This window comes from Brachycentrus maculatus, unplaced genomic scaffold (genome assembly GCF_059751285.1).
Source record: "Brachycentrus maculatus isolate JH-2025_06_01 unplaced genomic scaffold, ASM5975128v1 h1tg000547l, whole genome shotgun sequence".
In the NCBI taxonomy this organism is placed as follows: Eukaryota; Metazoa; Arthropoda; class Insecta; order Trichoptera; family Brachycentridae; genus Brachycentrus; species Brachycentrus maculatus.
In genome coordinates this window covers 95049-119882 of record NW_028281291.1, presented here as the reverse complement: position 1 = coordinate 119882, position 24834 = coordinate 95049, and the positions used below count along the sequence as shown (strand labels likewise).

Genomic DNA, 24834 nt, shown 5'->3' with positions numbered 1-24834 from the left:
CTGGTTTAAGTGCTCACTTTACACACGTGTAACATTCACCAATTCTACCCATTATTGACAACCACACTACTCAAATTCTTTTTTTTTTAAATTACCTAACATCCAAGTGACTCTGAAATCTAGCTACGGCTTATGCAACACAGTTTATCATGTCCCTACTCAGGCTTCAATTTTATAAGTTTCATAGCCTATGCCTACTTGTGAGTGGATTTACTCTTTATGTTTAAAGTTACTATAATTTCATGTAATTCACGAGTGAAAATTCTAGGCAAAAACACTCGCGTACTCAAATTATTGATAGTTCTATATATATATATGAACCAATTTTGAAACATTATTCTTGACTCAATGGAACTTCACTAAAGACATCTATTGGTGAGATAAAATTCCAAATTGTTATTCATCTTCGATGAGATGTCAAAAAAAATAATATGAAAATAACTCCTGTAATTGGAGATAATCCAGATTTTGTGAACAAGTATTTTGTGAACACACTCGAAATGTTTTAAATTTTTTATATAATATTTAAAACATTTTGGAAACAATCAAGTATTAAAGTATGCTTTAAACGATGTTTATTGAAATAAGTGAACTCATTAAAGAAAACACGTGTTTTTTTTTACCACTTGAGTTTATCTATGATAACTAGTTTTAGAAGCCTAGCTTCCATCTTCAGGTCTAAATGTAAACTAAAACATAATAAATAATTATTTGTTCTATAAATAAGGAGAGGGGTAAGTTAGGGGGAGGGGGGGTTAGTCAAGGGGGTGGAGTATGAAAATAAAGGAAAAATGGAAAGCAAGGGTGAAGAATTTTCAAACAATATATTATTTATTGAATTATTATTAGAATTTAAGTTTTTTTTGGATTTCTAAATTTTCTAAATAATTCATTATTTGGCCTTTGTGTGGCGCCAGGTTAAATAATTTTAGTTTATAAGAGTAAATGTATATAAAACCAACAGTTAAGGTTCATTGAAACGACAATAACAAACCTCAAATCATGGCATAAGGTAAGGAAGAATTTCATTTAACCTGAGCGATATTCTACAATTCTTCATACACTATAAGTGTATATTCAACCTTAAAAAAAAGCAACACACACACAATACTAAACATTGCCCATGGTGGACAGCGCGCTTATTAAAAGCTCTATTAAGCATTATCAGAAAAAAAAAATTGTCAGCCTCCATGGCATAATGGTCAGCACGCTCGGCTACCATTCTGGAGGTCCCGGGTTCGATTCCCAGGGGAGGTCAAATAAATATAAGTGATTTTTTCACTCTTATATTTATTCAATATCACCTTCAATATTATGGACTGGTACCTGAAGCAGAGGGCTGATCACCTTTCCTTCATGTGTTAACGATCAAGATAAAACTGCGTTTATATGCAGTGCCCTATGCACCACTGGGGTGCGGATAAGGGTTTGAAAGCATTATCAAATTATTCAATTGAATCGTGAAATTAATAAAATGTGCGCTTTCTTTTCATTTTATTAACCAGACTGAGTTACAATCACGCATGGTCGAAGCGCATCAAGTAAATAAAAATCAAAAAAATATTTTGATGATTTTTCATCTATTTTAGTGAAGGAACAGTTCTGGTTATCCCGTTTTTTGGTCATATTCACGTTATATAGAGTAATTTTAAATCAACAAAAACGATACAATAAATAACCCTATAAGCATTTGACGAATTGGATAAAATGGAGAAAAGACCCTTCTGCTTCGAGTGTTCCGAATCGATTCCGGATTGATGGAATCAACCGTTTTTTTCCGTTATGTTTCCTCTTCCGGTTCCGATTCTGCCTTCCGGAAATACGCTAACCTCGTTTCGGGAACGATATCAGTTAGAGACTGAACGCTCCATTTGTTAACCCTTCACATTCAACGGTATAAAGAAATGCCATAAATATTAAGATATAACATATCGCTTACTCTTTTCAAGAACGTCATAAATCAAAAATCGTGAATTTTCAGTTGTGCATATTTTCGGAATGCCCTGAAAATGTACTATATCTCAGCAAAAGAGGCATATTTTAAACTTAATATGTACCCGGTACACGGCTGAAAGTGTTGTTTTTGCATTTTGAAGAAAAGGCATTGTTTATTTAACTATTTTTATTATTATAACTATTTTTTTTAAATATACTAAAAAAAATTCAATGGAGAAAAAACCTTCAGGTTTTACCTAAAAAGATCTGTTGCACAGTAAAAAGTTTAATAAGTGCCTTGATATTTATTTTTAATAAATTGTATTATATTTGTAAACTTTAAAAACGTTCTCCTGAAAAATCAAGATTTTTGATTTATGACGTTCTTGAAAGGAGTGAGCGATATAAGATAATTGAAAACTGTCCCACCGCATGCCCAGATCTGATACAGAAGCATCTAGGCTTCCTGACAAATCTGCTCTTGCAAAGCATTTTTTTTACCTAAGTTGCGAAATTTATTGAAAATGTGAAACAACATAAAATTATATCCCGATTTTCCTGTTAATTTACATTTAAAAGCTTTCTATATACTTGTCACTGCCAATCTAAATAATACAAGTTTGTAAATCCATCACCAAATTTTCTAGAATTACCCCAGACTGTACTTCACAGGATCATTTCTGTAGATCTTCCTCCCTCTCCTCTATATAAGATAAATATAAACTTATACAGAGTTTATCTCACAACTATCGCCAAGGAAGGCTATTCAGTTGGCTAGGCCATGTACTTCGCATGTCTCCCGAGAGTCGCCATCGAGCTAGCCTCTTTTACAAGGCATCAGGTTCTCTCCGCCCAAAGCGTCCATTGGTGACAATTTGTCGCCAGTTATCGTCTGAACTTTGGGACGTGGACCTGACTTGGGAGGACGCAAGGAAGCTGGCGACCAACAGAAGATACTGGAGGCAGTTTGCGGATACCATATGATCCACACAGGGAGTGGATAAAGAATATAGAGTAAGTATCTGTTATGTGGAAAATGATCAGTGATAATTTGGTTGACTTTAGTTAATTCTAAATAGGTATTACTAGGTAGCTCTAAGTGGGTGACTGCTTTCTAGGACAGACAACTCTATAATATGTTTTTGTCACCACTGTGTCTCCAACATCCATCAAAATTCCTTACAGTTTCATTAAAAGGTTAAAAAATTCACTGTCTGTTAAAATATGCCGTAAGTTATCTTCAAAAAATGTTTTTTTTTTTTAAATAGTATACTATTGGAACAAGTATTAAATTTTTCGTGCAAATCGATTCAGACGAGAGAGGGTTAAGTATTTTGGTTTGACGTCTCGTCACATTTTGCAGATAAATTGCTGCATATAGATTACTGACGAAGAAATATTGAAAACAGAATGACAGTCTCGATTTGCAATCTGTTTTGGTCATTAAAGGCGTCGGCTTCGCGACGGGCGTCGGTTTAACGATCCCCATATTTCAAAATTTGTCACGTCCTTTTGCATTAAAGAAGGCTGTTTTCAAAATTTTTCATAAAGAAAATTTCTCAATCACTAAACCCTGTACATTTTTCATCTTCTTTTTCCTATATATATATATATATATATATATATATATATATATATATATATATATATATATATATATATATATATATATATATATATATATATATATATATATATATATATATATATATATATATATATATATATATATATATATATATATATATATATATATATATATATATATATATATATATATATATATATATATATATATATATATATATATATATATATATATATATATATATATATATATATATATATATATATATATATATATATATATATATATATATATATATATATATATATATATATATATATATATATATATATATATATATATATATATATATATATATATATATATATATATATATATATATATATATATATATATATATATATATATATATATATATATATATATATATATATATATATATATATATATATATATATATATATATATATATATATATATATATATATATATATATATATATATATATATATATATATATATATATATATATATATATATATATATATATATATATATATATATATATATATATATATATATATATATATATATATATATATATATATATATATATATATATATATATATATATATATATATATATATATATATATACATATATATATATATATATATATATATATAGTACATATCGCTCACTCCTTTCAAGAAAATCATCAATAAAACATCGTCAATTTTCAGTTGTGCATGTTTTCGGTATGCCCAGACAATGTACTATATCTCAGCAAAAGAGACATATTTTAAACATAATAATTACCCGCTACAGGGCATACCCGCTACAGGGCAAAAAGTGTTGTTTTTGCATTTTGAAGAAAAAAAATAAACCGTTATCCTCACCCAATGGTGCATAGGGCACTGCGTCATAAAAACGCAGTGTTATCTTGATCGTTTACACATGAAGGAAAGGTGATCAGCCCTCCGCTTCAGGTACCAGGGTAATATTGAATAAATATTACAGTGAAAAAATCACTTATATTTATTTTACCCCCCATGGGAATCGAACCCGGGACCTCCAGAACGGTAGCTAAGCGTGCTGACCATTACACTACGGAGGTGGAGGTTGTTTTTTTTTTGTTTGTTTTTTTTTTAAAAAAAGGCATTATTTTTTTTAAATATCTTAAATATTTTTCAAATGGAGAAAAAACCTTCAGGTTTTACCTAAAACGATCTGTTACACAGTAAAAAGTTCAATAAGTGATATTTATTTTTAATACATCGTATTATTTTTTTAAACTTTAAAAACGTTTTCTCTCTCTCTCTCTAATAAATAATAAATATATATATATATATATATATATATATATATATATATATATATATATATATATATATATATATATATATATATATATATATATATATATATATATATATATATATATATATATATATATATATATATATATATATATATATATATATATATATATATATATATATATATATATATATATATATAAATATATATATATATATATATATATATATATATATATATATATAAATATATATATATATATATATATATATATATATATATATATATATATATATATATATATATATATATATATATATATATATATATATATATATATATATATATATATATATCGACTTCATAGTAGTACATCTCTAGCTCGTACTTTATATTTTAGTGTGAATCTAGAGAAACAATGGAATATTAGATCATAGAACAGATATTTAGGTCAAAGATGTTAAATTGAGGTAGAGTACTTTGAAATGCAACGAGTTTCATAAAGCGGTCAATGTAGTTCATTCCAGTAAAATTTTTTTTTTATTCCATTTTCATAAGGATGATAAAACTATAGTATTACAGACTGCAAAGTTTTAATTGCATTATGTTAAAGTATACTTCTAGTTTAGTTCTTGTTTCATTAAACTTTTAATGAATGATTCATAATTGCTGATTTAGTAATCCTATAATGGTGCCAATTAAATCATGAATAAAACTCGCATCTTATGGATGTCTCTGATAATAAAAATAATAAAAATAAAAATTTAACCGTAGATGGCGCACATATTACGATTGAAGCATCAATGTAACTTCTGAAATTTGAGGAGTGTGGTTGTCGACCATGGGTAGAGTGTTGAATGTTAGATGTGTATGACTTAATGACTTAAACCAGCCTATGAAGTCCTGTAAATATCCAGACTTTCATATTCTTCTTCATCTATGCTGAGATGTCAAAAAAAGATACCTCAACATTTAATGTACGGAAGTGGAGCATGGGTGGAGAAGAATTTGGAAGTCTAGGCATTTACAGGGCTTACCACCTGTCATAGGCCGATTAAGTGACCACTTTACACATTTTACCCATGATTGACAACTAAATCTTGGACACACTCAAAACGTTGAGAAATATATTATGTTTCAATCAATCTTAAGACACACTCGAAATGTTGAGAAATATTTGTTTCAATCAATATTGAGACACTCGAAACGTTGAGAAATATTTGTTTCGATCAATATTTGGATACACTCTAAACTTTAAAAAATATGTATTTTAATCGACATTTGGACACACTCAAAACGTTGAAAAATATATTATGTTTCAATCAATATTTAGACACACTCAAAACGTTGAGAAATACTTGTTTCAATCAATATTTGGATACAGTCAAAACGTTGATAAATGTGTATTTTAATCAATATTTGAACACACTCAAAACGATGAGAAATATATTATGTTTCAATCAATATTAAGGCGCACTTGAAACGTTGAGAAATATTTGTTTCAATCAATATTTGGATGCACTTAGAATGTTGAGAAATATTTGTTTCACTTAATATTAAAACACACTAAAACTGTTGAAAAATATACATATGTTTCAATCAATATTTGAAAACACTCAAAACGTTGAGAAATATATGTATCAATCAATGTTTGGACACACTCAAAATGTTGAGAAATATGTTTCAATCAATAAATCTGCTGAAATATGTCGCTTGGTTGTCCCATTTTATCCATTATATCTCCATTATATCAAAGTCGGACAGGAGATGGAACAAAGGATGTTACTCCATTCGTAAAACGAACGTGTCAATACATTACCGAGACATATTTCAACCGACTAATAATATCTGACGTTTAGACAGACATTTTGTTTTGCGCTTCATTTCGTATACAATTTCCACGATTCAATCATACGAAAATCAATTTGGTTATAAAATACTGTTATGATGTTTCCGTGAAACACACTAAATCAACCAACAAGCATATCATAGTCATACAGGAGAAAGTGACCAAGTGCATTCTTTACAAAAACGTGATCATTGACTATTTGATATCTTACTAGCTTAATCCCAAAGGATTTTCCCTGGAAATATAATATATTGACAAATTTAAATGACTAAATGCATTGATGTTTATTTTCTTGCCAAGCAAAAGTGACTTAAATGGCCCTCCTGAACATTTTATGTTTTGTTAGTTGGTCATTTTCTTCCGTACGACTACGATATGAGAAAAAAGTATTGAAAGGTGTCCTACCGCATTCCCAGATCTGATACAGAAGCATCTAGGCTTCCTGACGGACCTTCTCTTGCAAAGCAATTTTTTTAATGTGAATAAAATATTTAATATTTGCTAAAATTAAAGAAAATGTGAAACGAAATTGTGTAGCGATTTTACTGTGAATTTACATTTAATAGCTTTCAATATCCCTGTCACTGCCAATCTAATTAAATACAAGTTTTTAAAACCACCACCAAATTTTCTAGAAGTGCCCCGGTGTAAACAGTGAAAGGGAAAAGTAGTTAGTTAGTTCAGTAAGTCAGCTAGATTCAATTTCAGTATAGATTTCTTTGATAACTATTTAGATTGTTTAAGATCGAATTATAGATCTCTAAATCAAATCAAAGATAGCTGTTGTGAACTCAATAAAATAACGGCATGATCATACGGTATATGTATGTCTTCCAAAATTTGAGAGTGTGGTTGTCAATACCTCATTTATATTTATAGGTCAAAAACTCCTTACCATTCATCCTTCACTTTGTGATATATATATATATATATATATATATATATATATATATATATATATATATATATATATATATATATATATATATATATATATATATATATATATATATATATATATATATATATTTATATATGTATATATATATATATATATATATATATATATATATATATATATATATATATATATATATATATATATATATATTTATATATGTATATATATATATATATATATATATATATATATATATATATATATATATATAATATATATATATTTATATATATATATACAAACAAAGTTTTGTATTAATGTACATAATACTAGATTTTATTGTTATAATATTGTTTAGTCGTAGTGAGAAGATCCTTAAAAATATATATTTTTTAAATAATAAATATCATAAAATCTACTCAAGATTTTGGTTCATCTATTATTCCGTTAATCCAAAACTAAAGGTTTGTTGCCTTTAAAAACATTTTTAATCAAAAAACTTCGTATTTCATTTTATTTTTGCTTTTTAGCATTATCTGAAAGGTCTAAAAACCTGAAAACAAGTTTTGAAATATTAAATTGCTAAGCCAGGTGTTAAGAGAAGGGTCTGAAAAAAATCAATAAATGCTTTTATCTACTTAAAAACAACACCTAACAAACATCTTTTAAAAGTTCAGGGTAATCCGAAAAAATCTTTTAATGGAGTTCAGTGTACTGTGTACTAGGGGTGATACAATTGTTTACAGGCGTTCGAGGATCTGCGAAAACTGCGATTTAAAATATTGGGCATGAAATAAATTAAAATAATTTTAATTTACTCAAACAATCACAAATATTCTGTTTTGAAACTGTGTTTATGGTTCATACTTTTATTTCATAATACATATTTTGTCATTTTAACGACTTTCTACTATAACCGTATTTTTTCTGAAATGGACTGCCAGAACTCATTATTATTATAAAACTGGAAGTTCTTACTGTGTATGTACTGGTATACATACAAACTGAGGAAACTCGCACATATAATTTTGTAATTTATGTGTGAATGACTTTTTTGTCGTTTGTGTTTTACAAAAAAATGAGTATTTGGAGTCTTTTATTATTTTAAACTTCTTACATGTAAATTCAAAATGAAAGTAAAAGTTCGACATAAATGTGTGATAGAATTTCTACATATGGTTTACAAAGAGAATCTGTAACTTACTTAGATATATATATATATATATATATATATATATATATATATATATATATATATATATATATATATATATATATATATATATATATATATACATATATATATATATATATATTTATAAATTCAACATTTTGAGTGTGTCCAAATACTTTATAACACAAATCTGGATTATCTGCAGTAAGGAGTTATTTAGGCAATTGTGCCTAAATAGGCACAATCGCCTAAATATATGTAGGTATGTCAAATACTTGAAAGCGACCGGGTCAGGAGTCGTAAATCGTCGGCTATGTATGACGAGATAAATGAATGTGGAGGAGGCGAAGAATGTTTGCAAAGACAGAGTGGTGTGGCGTTTGATTCTCTCTGCCCACCCCTGCAGTAAACGGCATGATGGTTAATTAGTTACTTGGTTTTAGGAGTCATTTTTACATTCTTTTTACATTTACAAACACACTGTTTGATGAAATGCGAGTGCAGTAGAGCGATTTCTTCTACATTTGATCTCAGTCGGTTATCCCTTCCACCCTTCTACGTACTCTTTATATTATCCATGTACCCAGAGTTGTATGCCACCAAACTTTTTCAATTAATGTTTATTGTTAGGCCTACCATTGTTCTGAGAGTATAATCGGTTTTCCTTTATCTAAGGCTGTGAAAATAACAATAATAATCGCAAAATCAATTCAGCACTTAAGCATCAAAATTCAACTAATCCAACTAATCCTCATAATAATCGTATAAGTATGACTATTGAGTATGATTGTTGGTATTTTGTGGTACATCTAATAAGCTTATAATAGTATATAAATAAATAAAGCATATCTACTACTACTACTACTACTACTACCATCACGCCGTTTCCCCGCAGGGGTAAGCAGAGAGGATGGAAGGCCACACTCTTCTGTCCTGGCATACACTCCTCGCCTCCTTCACATCCATACATCTAGTTATAAATGCCCTCCGATTACGCAGACTTTTAACACCGCCAGATTTATGGTTCTTATTGATCTGATCGTGCCAAGTCTTTTTCGGTCGTCCTCGTACTGTTTTCCCTCTCACATTCGTCACATATAATTTCTTAGTCATTCTCTCGTTATCCATTCGCTTCACATGTCCATACCACCGCAAAGAACTCTTCCTAATCTTTTCAATTATTCCTCGTTCAGCCTTACATTCCTTTCTTATATCTTCGTTTTTAATTCTGTCATACAATGATTTTCCACACATTCGTTTGAGGGAGCCTCTTTGCCTACTCCTGCGGGGAAACGGCGTGATGGTAGTAGTAGTAGTAGTAGTACTAAAATTTCTAAAATATATCCTTAGCAGAGACAATCTAGATTTTTGAACAAGTATTTTGACACACTCAAAATGTGTTAATGATTTTTCAATCAGATTTGTCGATACTCATAATTTATGTTCGTAATATATTACATAACCTCCATTGCGTCATCGGGTGTATGTAAAAAGGTTATTTATTATGTCCCGCCCTTCGTATTCTAATATAATCTAATGATATCGTATTGAAAGCATAATACCAACTATGAGTTATGATAACGGATGATAAAAATAAAATAAAACAACAAAACCGGCTGTTAATCATTCAAGCCTGCTGAATGATTTAGGAGAGTTCGATTTATTATTTTTATTGTGCAGGATAATTTATTGGGAGGGGAATGTCCAAAGTATTTAGATTAATTCAAACGAAGTTTTGGATTGTTGTTGAGAATTTATGAGCTAAATAAAATTTTATTTTAATGAATAAAATAATCTTGCCAAATTATAAGCTGCATTAATATTACTTCCGATTTAAAGAGAAATATATGTGTTTCTATAATTTACAAAAATACTTCAATTAAATACTATTTCTGTGAGCCTGAGCGGCTCATTATTTAAAATAGGTATGAAATTGTGGTAAAGTGGGTTCGAACCTAGAAATTCTGACTCAAGAGTTCGCGACACTAACCACGGGACCACAACCCGACACATAACATACGAGTATATTGGTGATTTTGTTATGTTTTGTGATTTTCCTTTTTTTTTGTTCATTTTATTATTTTTTATGCTTTTATTTGAACTTTCTCATATTACTTAATAAATATATTGGAAATCATGTTTTCCTTACTTCACAAACTCGTAAACCAAAAAAAAAAACTACTTCGTTACTACTGGTTTCAGAACAATCATTCCAACAGTGGTGTTTTTGTTATTATTTTTTTACTAAGTGAACGATGAATGATAAGGAAAGTGTTATATTACCACACCACAAAGTTAACAATGCTTTTCTTATATTAAATAAACCTTTCTTAATTTTGTCGGTAATGCTCATCTCATATGCATTCTTTCCTTATTTCACCATTTGACCATCAATCAACATAGTTTTGACGCATATTGGTCTTAATTGATTGCATTTTTACTGCATTAAGTCTCCTTTTATCTCTTGTCAACTCCGTGCATCACTTTCATACATAAGAATTGGAACCAGGGCTCCTTTGTGTACTGCAAATTTAGCTTTAGCTGAAAGGTGATTTCAGCGCACTATTTACACTGTTCCCAGTATTCGCTTTTCTTCCTATATATGAAAATCGTCAAAAGTTGTAACCTTTAAGAAAAACTTAAGGTCATCCGCAAATAACAGAAATCATGAGTTTAAAATTAATGTTTAATATTATTAATGAAAATAGAAAATAATAAAAGACCCAGGTTAGAACCTTGCGGAACACCTAAGAAAGTATTGAAGGACTTTGATGCAAATGGATCGTAGGAGATATATTGGTTTCTCTTTTGAAGATGGCTAACCATTGATTTTAGCATACCATCCGAGAAACCGATCTCATACAGCCTCTTCCATAAGACATCATGGTTGACTGTATCAAAGCCCTTGGCGAAGTCATTGTATGAAAAGTCTACCTGATGTCTCGCGTCCAGAGCTTGTGTGACGTAATTTGTAAAAAACCATCAAATTTGTTTCAACCGAGTGACCTTTCCTAAATCCATGTTGTTCATCAATTAAAAACGGGTATATTTTTTATCAATCTTCATATACTAAAATAACCATTTGAAGCAATTGGTTGAGACTAGGCTCATAAATTGCGTCATTATTGGCGTAGAGTCAGAAACTTTGAAAACTACGCACGAGTATGTTTGTACATAAGTAAGGAAATGTAGCCAAAAGTTCATAATAATTAAGTGACGTGGGGAAATTTGCATACTTCTCGACTAACTCTAAATTTATTACTGTAATAAAACCACGATTAATGTTTAATTTAAGGATATGCTTTCGTTTGCACAAATAAATACATACGAACTTGAGAGATTTCTTTAATGACCGAATTATAAAATTCAGCAAATTTATAGCAAGGGTAAATTAAAACGGTTCTAACTTCAGATGAATCAATAATAAAATCGAAGGATTATGAAATAAAAATCAGCGAATTGTAAACCGATCTCGACCTCTCAATCATGCCAATAACGGTAAACGTGTTTACGTTTGACAGATATTTAAGTCAGGTTAGTTTAAAATGTCCGCCTCCGCCGTCCGCCGTCCGCCTCCGTAGTGTTATAGTCAGCATGCTCGCCTACCATTCTGGAGGTCCCGGGTTCGATTCCAAGGGGGGTTTAAGAAATGTAAGTGATTTTTTCACTCTAATATTTATTCAATATTACACTGGACTGGTACCTGAAGTGGAGGGCTGATCACCTTTCCTTCATGTGTAATCGATCGAGATAACACTGCGTTCATATGAAGCAGTGCCCTATGCACCATTGGGGTGCGGTAAGGGATTTATTTTTATTTTTTAGTTTAAAATTATTTCATTAATTGATCCGGCAGTCACTATGTGGTAATATCTATTCATTTTTAATTTAAGTTTTACTTGGTCATGATATGACAATGACTAAAGCCTCCCCCTATTGTCCATATTCCCGCTGATACAAAAAAACAGATATTCCATTATTTATCCTTCAACGTCCCGAGGATACAATTCTTAAATTAAGACATAGTCTCACACATAATATTTTTATTTTTATTATAATTTTTTAAAAATTTTTATTGGAAGGAAGAACAACAGTTACAATATATGATAAATCTGAATACAAAAAAATCATGAATACCAATTACAGTTCTTCACAACTATGCATAAGAAAAGTCTATATATAAGTCTATATATATTTTAAAATTATTCGGAATGCTTCGAAACACGAGTCGCAATGGATTTTAAGAAATGGTGGTTTTTATTTACCAAGTATAACGCAAATTGAAAATTGTTTGTAATGGTTCTAACTCAAACACCATATTATATTTTATTTATTGTTTCGGCATTTACTTTGTGGTAAGACATGTTGAAATTATTAAAGAAAACACTTGTTTTTACAGATTATTTTTTAGTTTACATTTAGACCTGAAGATAGAAGCTTGGCTTTCGAAACTAGCCGTCAAATAAACTCAAGTAGTAAGAAAAAAGTGTTTACCATAGTATATGATGTGGAGTGATGTAGAATGCATCAAAATCGGAATAAAATGGCGCGGAATGCATCGAAACACATGTTGCAATAAATAAAAAAAAAATATTAACCGAATAAAACTTATATTAAAAATACTTTGAAATGCTTCTAACTTCATGGGAATCGTCGATAAGATAACAAGGACTTGATAATTACACAAAATGTTTTAATGATAAGGAGAAAATCAGAAATAAGGCCAACGGCTGAGAATGCTTTTAGTTTTGTGAGATACGAGGTATTGATTGGACACGAGCGGGTGAATTGTATAACATAATATTATCGTATAGAGTTTTCTTCACAAAGGGAATTTAACCACGTACCAGTATGGCGAACCAGACTTAGTATAAACAGACCACATGACCCGTGAATAGAAAATTCCTTTATTTTTAGCAGTACCTATTCCTTGTTTGTTTGAAGGGAATATAATATTTTGTTGTATTTTATTAAAACCGCCTTGTCCGCCTCCGTAATGTAATGGTCAGCATGCTCGGCTACCATTCTGGAGGTCCCGGGTTCGATTCCCAGGGGGGTTTAATAAATATAAGTGATTTTTTCACTCTAATATTTATTCAATATTACACTGGACTGGTACCTGAAGTGGAGGGCTGATCACCTTTCCTTCATGTGTAAACGATCGAGATAACACTGCGTTTATATGAAGCAGTGCCCTATGCACCATTGGGGTGCGGTAAGGGTTTTATTATTATTTTATTATTAAAACACCCTCCCTTTCTCGCCAAGTCACGTAATTTTTCAGTAATTTCTACAATGCCTTTAATCTTTTATATTATTTTCTATTTAAGTTTTACTTAGAAAATACCACTGTTTCTTATAATCTATTTTTACACGTGTTTAGATGCATTTCGCATCATTTGATACGAAAAAATTATACGGAATGCATCGAAACATGTGTCACAATAGATTTTAAGAAAAAGTGGTATTTATTAAGTAAAATGAATAAATTTTTACACAAAATTTATAAATTGTTCTTATTATAATTTTTATTGAATTTTATAAGAATACATATTTCATATGCACCTTAGAGAATCACACTGTTCACCCCAAGGTTTAAAATAAATAAAAAGAAATAAATCAAAATCGAAATATTAAAAAAAGAGTTTTTTTCAAGTTTCTTGCAGATACTTTGTGACATTTTAAAAAATAAAACTAAAACTTTGTTTTTGTTCACTTTTATTAAAAATTTTCCAAACGGTTTCTACAAGCACCTTATCATCATCAGGGATAAGATATGTACATATGTATTGCATCGAAACACGTGTGACAATTTTCTTCTTCTCCGTCTTAATCCTCATTGCTGAGGGTTGTGACCCTTGCAGAAGCAATGACTCTTCTCCAGTTATCCCTTGACTGCGCTGCACGTAGAGCTCCAACCACTGAGGTGCCTGCTGCTGCCTTAATTTGATCGGTCCATCGTGTGGGGGATCTTTCTCTGCCTCTCTTTCCCTCCAGGCTACCGATCACAACTAGTCGTTCCAGGCTATCCTCGTTGCGACGCGCAACGTGTCCAAAGAACTGGAGAATCCGTCGGGTACAGATATTGGCCAGAGACAAGCCATCCAAGCGTAGTTCCTGGCGAATGGACTATTGAATGTGTGACAATAGATTTTATGAAAACGTGGTATTTTCCAAGTTATTTTATTTTTATTTTTATGAATTTGAATTTTAAATAGATAGATATTACTACAAAGTTACTGACTAATAAATTAATGAAGATTTTGAGGTATGTATTTTGGGGTTGTTAAAAATATCATAAAGTAGAGAGAGAAAGATTCCCAATAAATTACACGAAAATATTAAATTTTATTAATGTTATAATTCAACAGTACATTAATATCTCTCTGCCACGTTCTGTTTCAAAGGATTTTTTTTTGTTTAAAAGAGAATTCAATTCGAATGGTTACAAGTACGTGAGGAAATTGAAAGAACTATGTAAATGTAAGTGGATTTCCAGAAAGTAGAGCTTAGCACGACCACCTTGTATATTTCCATCCTCCCGTTTGGTCTCATAAGGACAGGAATATGGAGTTTCCTTTATTTACACGTGGAACACTTCCATTTAAGCTTCGATCGCCACGAGCTTTCTTCCCACAGATGTTTCAAATTTCAAATTTAAGTTAACATTTTTTTTTTAAATAAAAATAAATATTTCTGTTTTTATCATTTACATAAATATTTCGATGGTGTCAATAGTCTGCGTCATCGGAGGGCATGTATGACTAGATGTATGCATGTGAAGGAGGCGAGGAGTGTATGTCAGGACAGAAGAGTGTGGCCTTCCATCCTCTCTGCCTACCCCTTCGGGGAAACGGCGTGGTGGTATATATATATATATATATATATATATATATATATATATATATATATATATATATATATATATATATATATATATATATATATATATATATATATATATATATATATATATATATATATATATTGTATATATATATGTATATATATATATATATATATATATATATATATATATATATATATATATATATATATATATATATATATATATATATATATATATATATATATATATATATATATATATATATATATATATATATATATATATATATATATATATATATATATATATATATATATATATATATATATATATATATATATATATATATATATATATATATATATATATATATATATATATATATATATATATATATATATATATATATATATATATATATATATATATATATATATATATAATAACAATAATAATAAAACCCTTATCCACACCCCAATGGTGCATAGGGCACTGCTTCATATAAACGCAGTGTTATCTCGATCGTTTACACACGAAGGAAAGGTGATCAGCCCTCCGTTTCAGGTACCAGTCCAGGGTAATATTGAATAAATATTACAGTGAAAAAATCACTTATATTTACTTGACCCCCCCTGGGAATCGAACCCGGGACCTCCAGAACGGTAGCCGAGCGTGCTGACCATTACACTACGGAGGCGGACGAAATATATATATATATTATATATATATATATATATATATATATATATATATATATATATATATATATATATATATATATTATATATATATATATATATATATATATATATATATATATATATATATATATATATATATATATATATATATATATATATATGCATATATGTACATATTTAAAATATATATTGTTATGTGTATGAACGTTAATCGCGAAAAAACAAAGAGCAAAAATCTTACTTTGAAGGTATAAAATACGGCATTTAATATAAACGCAAATTAGTAAATTAAACCGAACAGGTTCACAAAGGTTTTTCAGTTCTTAGAACTAAACGTTTGAAATAATATTATATCAGGCCTCCGAATTAATATACAAATTAATTTGAAACGAATACTCGTACATAAGGAAATGAATGAAAAATACCTCAACGTATTCTTAGCCAAAAGTGATACGAATTGGAATACTACTACGCCCTTAGAGGCATTCAAAAAGAATTGATATCCACAAAGAAATTACACGAGCTTTTTTATTTCGCAAGTTCTAGAAACAATTAATTCCAATAATTAATTTCCGAAAAATGGTTTATTTAATTTTCCCTTGAATCACTCAAAGTAATTTTCCAAGAAAATGGCTGGAATTATTATTTAATGTAAAGAGCCTTTATAAATTCAATTGAAATAATATTAACGAACAAAATAATAAGATTCTTACTTATATCTCAGAAAAGATGAATAAAAATAAGGAAGTCTGGACATTTACAGGGATCTCAACCCGTCATTGGCCGAAAATTTTAATAATAATAAAAAAAACTAACCATCACGCCGCTTCCCCGCAGGGGTAGGCAGAGAGAATAGAGCGCAACACCACTATGTCCTTGCAAACAATCTTCGCCTCTTCCACGTTCATGCATCTCCTCATACATACCCGCCGATTGTTACGACTCCTAACCTGACCACTTTCAAGTATTTGGCATACCTGATCGTGCCATGTTTTTCACGGTCTTCCTCTGCTTCTTTTCCCACTAACATTCGCCTCATAAATTTGCTTTACCGTTCTTTCCTCACTCATTCGTTCCACATGTCCAAACCATCTCAACACACCTTTCTTAATTTTATCGATAATGCTTATCTCAGTTTTGCATTCCTTTCATTCAATTTCAATAATGTGGTTGTGAAACACGAATAAAATGATGAAAGGTGCTTTTTGCTACTACTACGGCTACTACCATCACGCCTTTCCCTGCAAGAGTAGGCGGAGAGGATAGAACGCCGCACTCTTCTATCCTGACATACAATTCTAGCTTCATATTCACCCATATATCTAATTTTACCTGCCCTCCGATTACGTAGACTTTGGACACCACCAGATTTTAGGCTCTGATATGGTCGTGTCAAGTCTTTTTTTGGGCGTCTTCATTCATTTTTCTCGTTCGCATTAACCAATTTGTCATTTTCTCGTCATCCATTCGCTCCGCATGGTTCAACCTACCTTAGAGAGTTTATCTTAATCTTATACATTTTTTTTTGGATTTTAATTAGTAAATACTACTATTTCTTAAAATCTTTGTGTCGTGTGTTATGATGTATTCCTCATCATTTACAAGTACCATAAAAATAATGCGGAATGGATTGAAACACGTGTCACTTAAGATTTTAAGAAAAAGTGGTATTTACACAGAAAAAATAAAAAAGGAAAGATATTACCACAAAGTGACTACCGATTCAATAAATGAAAATTTTTAACCATGTCTAGTTCAGCCTTTCATTCCTTTCTTATATTCTTGTTTTGTTTTCAATTCTGTCATACAACGATTCTCCACATATTCTTTGCTATATCATTATTTTTATACATGTATTATTTTAATATACAAAATACAATTTTCATAACTTCTCTGTACGAACGTAAAATCTACTTGTATGTAAAACATTATTGTCTCCGCGCGTTTCATGGTTTCTTTCAGCCGAAAACAATAAAAAGACCGTGTTAAGGCTGCGTATTTCAGTAATATCCCCTGAAAAAATTGTGTAAAAAAGATATGGTAGAGCTTTTACAACCCTTGTTACTTTTATTCATTGCTCCGACACGACAGGGAACATCCCTCACCCTGCCCTGAGAACTACCCTTATTTGAGCAGCTACAGCCTTCTAACATTTCCGTATAACTATTATTCATTTCGCAGATAGATCGCTAGATTGAATCCGACAAAGGATATTCAAATGAATTCTAAATAGGGCACCCCTGTGAAGCACTATTACGTGTTATTTGGAAACTGAGGTGTCGATTTTAAATAGTCACTTTGTTCTAAGTAAGCGCAATCGCCATCACCATATCAACTTTTTTATGTTTATTAGGTCCCTTTAATCACTTGAGAATGTGTGTCTTTGCCTTGGGCAACTCTAAAGAGCGCTTCAACGGTTCTCTTCCTCGTAATTTGTATATTCTTCTAGTGGAACGGAAGGTCTGCTGGCGACAGTCAACAGTCCAGCTTCTCCTAAGGAGATTTGATTTCTCCCAAGAAGTTTCTGATCTGCCCACACTAGATTATCCTTCCTGTTTCCAAAACAGATAAAATTCATCACCTTTTTTTAGTTACAAGAAAAAAACATCCACTAAATGATCTATATATAAACCTTGTACAAAATAAGCTAGGTAAATAATAAATGCGATTCCCATAAAGAAGTCCCGTATATTTTGGAGCCAGGAGATTTGCCTTCTGCCCACACCTCGTTGACCCTCTATTAGGTGCAATAGCTCGTACTTCTCTCTTCTTAATTTTTGTTAATTCAAAATCTTAAATCTCCTCAAGTAATTAACCGATTGAAAACCAATACGCGTGATTTTTTCAAATAATAAATAAAAAATGTAATTGAAATGTAACTGTAAATGTAATTGACATATTTTATAATTTTTAGAATGGTAATTTAAAAAAAAAACGATTTTTTGCCGGGAATAATAATGCCATCTGTTAAATGTTATAGCAACACTTTATATTTTATATAAAAATCCACGCTTTCCTTCCATAAATTAGGTTTGGAACAAGGACTCTATTGCGTAATAATATGGAAGTAGTGGTATTTTTTTAAAATATCAACACATCCATATTATCTATCATCTATGTTAAGATGTCGAAATTCGTACTCTGATAAAATGACGCGTCAGTAGGAGCGGTCGCTGCTCAGAAGGCATCACACCGTTAGGGGTTCGTACCGAGCAAATAGTGATAAATCTTCGTTTTATCTTACAACTTTATTCCTCCTTTCTGGTGTCGCAGCCCTTAAGCAAACTTCTGGATTGTTGGGGAAACTCGTCGAGTTCGGGAATATCAGGAATGGGAAAGTTTTCACCAATTTCCAGGGAAACGTTCACCCCTCGAAGGTAAGAAAGCATTTTTTCGAACACTAATAATGGTTCTTATACAAATAAGGGCTTGAGGTAAATCCTGCTATCGAGATATTTCGCAGTAAGCAAACGGTCCATCTTGATTCCTACTCCATAGGATCGTAAAACAACATTACTCTTTTGCTGAAATGTTATTTTTTTTAAAGTTTATATGAAAAGCTCACTCATAAAGCTACGCAAAGCACGGCATTCACGCACACACTGCGAAACGTTTGTGGATTGGTGATTTTATCCCCGATTTTTTCACAAATGATTTATTTCCGTCGCTACAAACGAATAACTTTAAATTATAATATTTTTTATGGAATTCCTAATTATACTATCGTAGATAATTCTCCGAATCTTTTTTATTGTATTTTAATATTCTCATTTTTAAGTCGAGTTGTAGTCAATACATACCACCGGGAGGGAAACGTTAATAAAGGCCTCAAATTGTAATAAATGTGTTATTACACATTTATTACAGTTTCTTATTACAATTCTAGTAGAATTGCATACAGATTTGGCTTACAATATATTATTTTTAATGTAATGTGCAAATTTGTCTCTTAAGATAATAAATTTGCCTACCACTGCTTGAAAGGGATTTCAAATCACTCACATAGATGCGGGTAGAATAAAATGCGTCGTGGCGAGAATCATTTAAAAACATTTTTATACCGAACGAAGACAATGTAAAGGTATTGCTCCTGTTTATGTTGAGAATTTAATCTAAGAGCAAAAGACATGTACAACATACTACACATACTCGTATATGTATGTCTTCGTAATGTATAAAGCATTCCGTCGTACTGGACGAATAACGTGTAGTATGGAGCGGTTGCCTGGCTTTTCGATTGAAGCTCTTGCATGTAGAATGCGGAGGTGGCTTTTCTTATCACGGAGAAATTTTCAAATGCCGACAAATCCAATTTTTTTACTAGAATTGCAGCTTATTTTGAATCTCCTGAAAAAAGTTTTATTAATTTTACTAGCACCCGGCATGCGTTGAAATGCCACTAAAAAAACCGCAAGTTTATGGAAGCGCCAAGACCGACTACTTTAAAAAAAAAAGGTTTTCATTCAGTGATAATTTTATTCTAAAATCAAATCCTGTTTTTAAACAATGGACAGTGTTTATTAAATAAGACATTTTACACTCGTACATGCTTATTGTTTCGTACGGAGTTTTTTTGTTATTCATAAATCAGATTGACGTTGCCCACCTTATCAAGCTGATATACCTTGGGAATATTAGAAGGGGGGGTAGGGAGATGAAAGAAAATTCTGCACAAAAATATACTTAAATTAATTTAATTGAAAATATAAAAATTATACGAAAGCGACTTTAACTTAAACTTATCTTATCTGCTATCTTAAATTAACTTAAAATTAATTAATCCTATCTTAAATTACACTTATTCTAACCTTTGGTGGAAAAGATGCGCCGTGATGCTGGGACGACAAATATCCTTTGTAGAAAAGCTGCGCCGTGATGCTGGGATGACGTTCTTCTTATGACGGGCCGCCGTGCGATGATTCTTGTTTCTTCTCTGTGTAGAGCGATTCTCGTTTCTTCTCTTCTTCTTCTCCTAGTAGAGCTTCAGCTCTTAATTTAAGGCTTATAACCCGGCGTGGGTTTGCTTTTCCCGCAGCGTTTTCTGCGTGGGATACTCCGGATGAGTAACTCCCCTTTTTTTCTTTCTTCTTTCTCTCTGTGTAGAGCTCCCACTCTTCTCCTTACTTAAGGCTTAAAACCTGGTGTAGGTATGCTTCTTCGCCTCTGCGTGGAGTGACTCCTTCAACTGCTCCTCCCAACTGCTCCTTCCAACTGCTCCTTCCAACTGCTCCTTCCTACTGATTTCTCCCGACTGACTATTCCGACAAGTCTGACTGGTCGGTCTTCTCTTATCCGATGGATCCCTTCCAACTGATCCTTTTAATTGCTTGATCCCACTCTGATTTCCCCCGACTGCTCCTTCCAACTGCCGATCCCACTGATTTCTTCCCGTTATATTCGGTTTCTCTCCTTGAAGATCACGCCCTCGAAACAATTTCTCATTGGCTGACGGTGCACTTGTATCCACCCCCTAAATTTTTAACGTCTAGACATTTCAATTAGCAAATTTTGATTTTATTTGCGCTACATCATAAAAAAATGCTTTTAACATAATAATGAAGGACCACCGGCAAATATATTTAATCCCTTTACAAAGGCCAGCGGGTTGGCGACAGTTTTTATGATTCAAACCTTTCAATACATTTTAGTTTTTTTTTTACGACAGGTAATTCAAAAAAGGTCGGACCCATAAAACATATTTGCGCGCAAAGAAAAAATAATGTACCTAAGACTAATTAATTAAAAGGATTGATGATTGACTTTTTTAGCCAGCCTGAAAGGATAAACGTGGTTTCCCCACGTCAAGATTTTGATTTAAAAAAAATGGAGTTGTCCGCCTTTGAAAAGTATCTCCTGGTAGTATAGTATTACCGTCGCGACGCTATGGCGCTTTCCCTATATCAAGGGTGAAAAAACCACACCTCGTATGAGCCAAACTCCAAACTTTTCAGTAACGAGAAAGCTTCCAGCATTCGTTTTATAGAATCCCATTTTTTCACACGCCTTACTTTTGGTGTATTATCTACGAAAACTCGAAAAGAATTTATCGATAATACGCGATTAATGAATGCTAAGTATGAGGTACTTGCATAGAAAAAAAGGTTTTTGGTGTTGATTTTTTGACTGTTTATTTTGACTAAGAAAAAAAGAGCAATCGATACGTAATAAAAAAATTATACTAACGAATTTGTATACAAGATATATGATTGAAAAATTATATAAAAAGTTTATAAAAAAGTAAACTCTATAAAGTAAGATACGTGTTTATAAAAAAGATATCTCAAAATTGATGAAGAAAAATAGGAATTTCTTGTTATTTAAGGGCAAACGATCCGTCATAGGCTAGAATAAGTGATCACTTATAACACGTATAACATTCACCATTCTACTCATCATCAATTACGTAAGTTTACCAAACAAACAAAAATTCAACGTCCCAAGGACACTAATTTTACACAAAATGTAAAGTTAGCATTTGAAGTGAAGTTAGTGTTTAAAAATGATGCAGAAAGCCTCAAAACACATGTTACATGGTGACATGTGTAGATTTAAAGGAAAAAGTGGTATTTACCAAGTAAAATTTAAATTAAAGCCAAAATTGTTGATTTTAAGCGGATGTTTTTACGGTTATCCAACCAAAATGATTGACTTAAAACGTTGTTTTTCCGTCTATTATCCAAACCATCAAATTTAGACCTGACAGCAAAATTGAAATTGAATTTAGGCGAGTTTGACTTCATTTTAAAATCATTTAAAATGTTTACTTCAGAATATAATCAGCCGGAAAGAGAACTCTCTCTTAAATTGATAGTAAAAAATAAAGGTCAGACGTAATTAAATTCACAAAACAATTTTTTTTTACGGAAAAAAGTATTGTTTTTTCGTTATAAATTCCAAATTAACGTTTTCCTAGAATTGCCAAAAAGCGCTTAAATTTTTATGGTTGAATCTACACGAAAATAAATTCAAGGAAAATAGAACAAAAAATTACTGTAACTTTTAAAAAGTAAACTCTTTATATCAAATCAAATTAAAATGTTTGTTCTCTCATTAATCAAGGAGAGTGAATGCTGGGAACAAAGTTAATAGTGCACTGAAATCAGTTATAGCAAATAAAAACCTATCAGCGGAATCTAAACTGGCAGTGCACAACGGAGTGCTGGTTCCAACTCTAATGAATGGAAGTGAAACATGGAGTTGGCAAAAGAAGAATAAAAGTAGACTGAATGCAGTCGAAATGCGATCTCTCAGAAGAATGTGCGACAAAACGATGTATGATAGATGTGCGAATAGTGAAATAAGGAAGGAATGCAAAGCTGAGATAAGCATTATCGATAAAATTAAGAAAGGTGTGTTGAGATGGTTTGGACATGTAGAACGAATGAGTGAGGAAAGAACGGTAAAACAAATTTATGAGGCGAATGTTAGTGGGAAAAGAAGCAGAGGAAGACCGAAAAAAAGGTAAGAAAATCAGGTATGCCAAATACTTGAAAGTGGTCAGGTTAGGAGTCGTAACAATCGGCGGGTATGTATGAGGAGATGCATGAACGTGGAAGAGGCGAAGAATGTTTGCAAGGACAGAGTGGTGTGGCGTTCTATTCTCTCTGCCTACCCCTGCGGGGAAGCGGCGTGATGGTTAGTTAGTTAGTTAGTTAGTTTTTTTCTCATTAGATATTCACAATATTGCGAGTGTTTTTAAATCTTTTTTCACAAATTTGTATTTGTCAACTTGGAGTTAAAATTACTGTACCTTTGTTTTCGATTTAATTCTTAATTTAAAAAAAAAAACGCTTTTGCATTTTTTTAAAAATTTAGATTAAATCTTGTTTTTGATGTTGTTTTCTAAATATATATTTACAATATTGTAAGTGTATACAATTGTGGGTTTCTTCACTAAGGAGTTCTCCTTAGTGTCGAAACCCAGATTTGTGGACAAAGATTTGAATTTCAAAAGAGTCTTTACTTAGTAAAAAGATCACTCCATATTTAAGAAAAGTGTGTTGAGATGGTTTGGACATGTATAACGAATGAGTGAGGAAAGAACGGTAAAGCAAATTTATGAGGCGAATGTAGTTGAAAAAAGACCGAGAAAAACTTGGCACGATCAGGCACAAATACTTGAAAGCGGTTAGGTTAGGAGTCGTAATAATCGGGTATGTATGAGGAGATGCATGAACGTTCATGAGGCGAAGAATGTTTGCAAAGACGGAGTGATGTGGCGTTCTATTCTCTCTGCCTACCCCTGCGGGGAAGCGGCGTGATGGTTAGTTAGTCATAGCAAGTAAGTAAGTTTTGACACTATTCTACCTTACACTAATTTACTTTATCACTATACTAAACTAAAAATATTAACAAATTTCTTTATGTATGAATTTTTTTATTTGGTTTGTGATAACAGGTCCTGCTCGTTATATTTTTTTTTTTTGTAAATTCTTCAAAGGCTTTAAAAAAATATCTCTTGAAAGACGAAATATTTTTTTTTTTTTTTTTTTTTTTTTTTTTTTTTTTGTGTCTG

At 31.0% G+C, this 24834-nt stretch overlaps 1 protein-coding gene across 1 annotated transcript in view; it reads right to left on the bottom strand.

Moving 5' to 3' along the window:
* Dh31-R (Diuretic hormone 31 Receptor) overlaps positions 1-24834 on the bottom strand; it is a gene marked incomplete at its 3' end in the record, with an annotated part of 103664 nt that overhangs the window by 24180 nt on the left and 54650 nt on the right. The window lies entirely within an intron of this gene.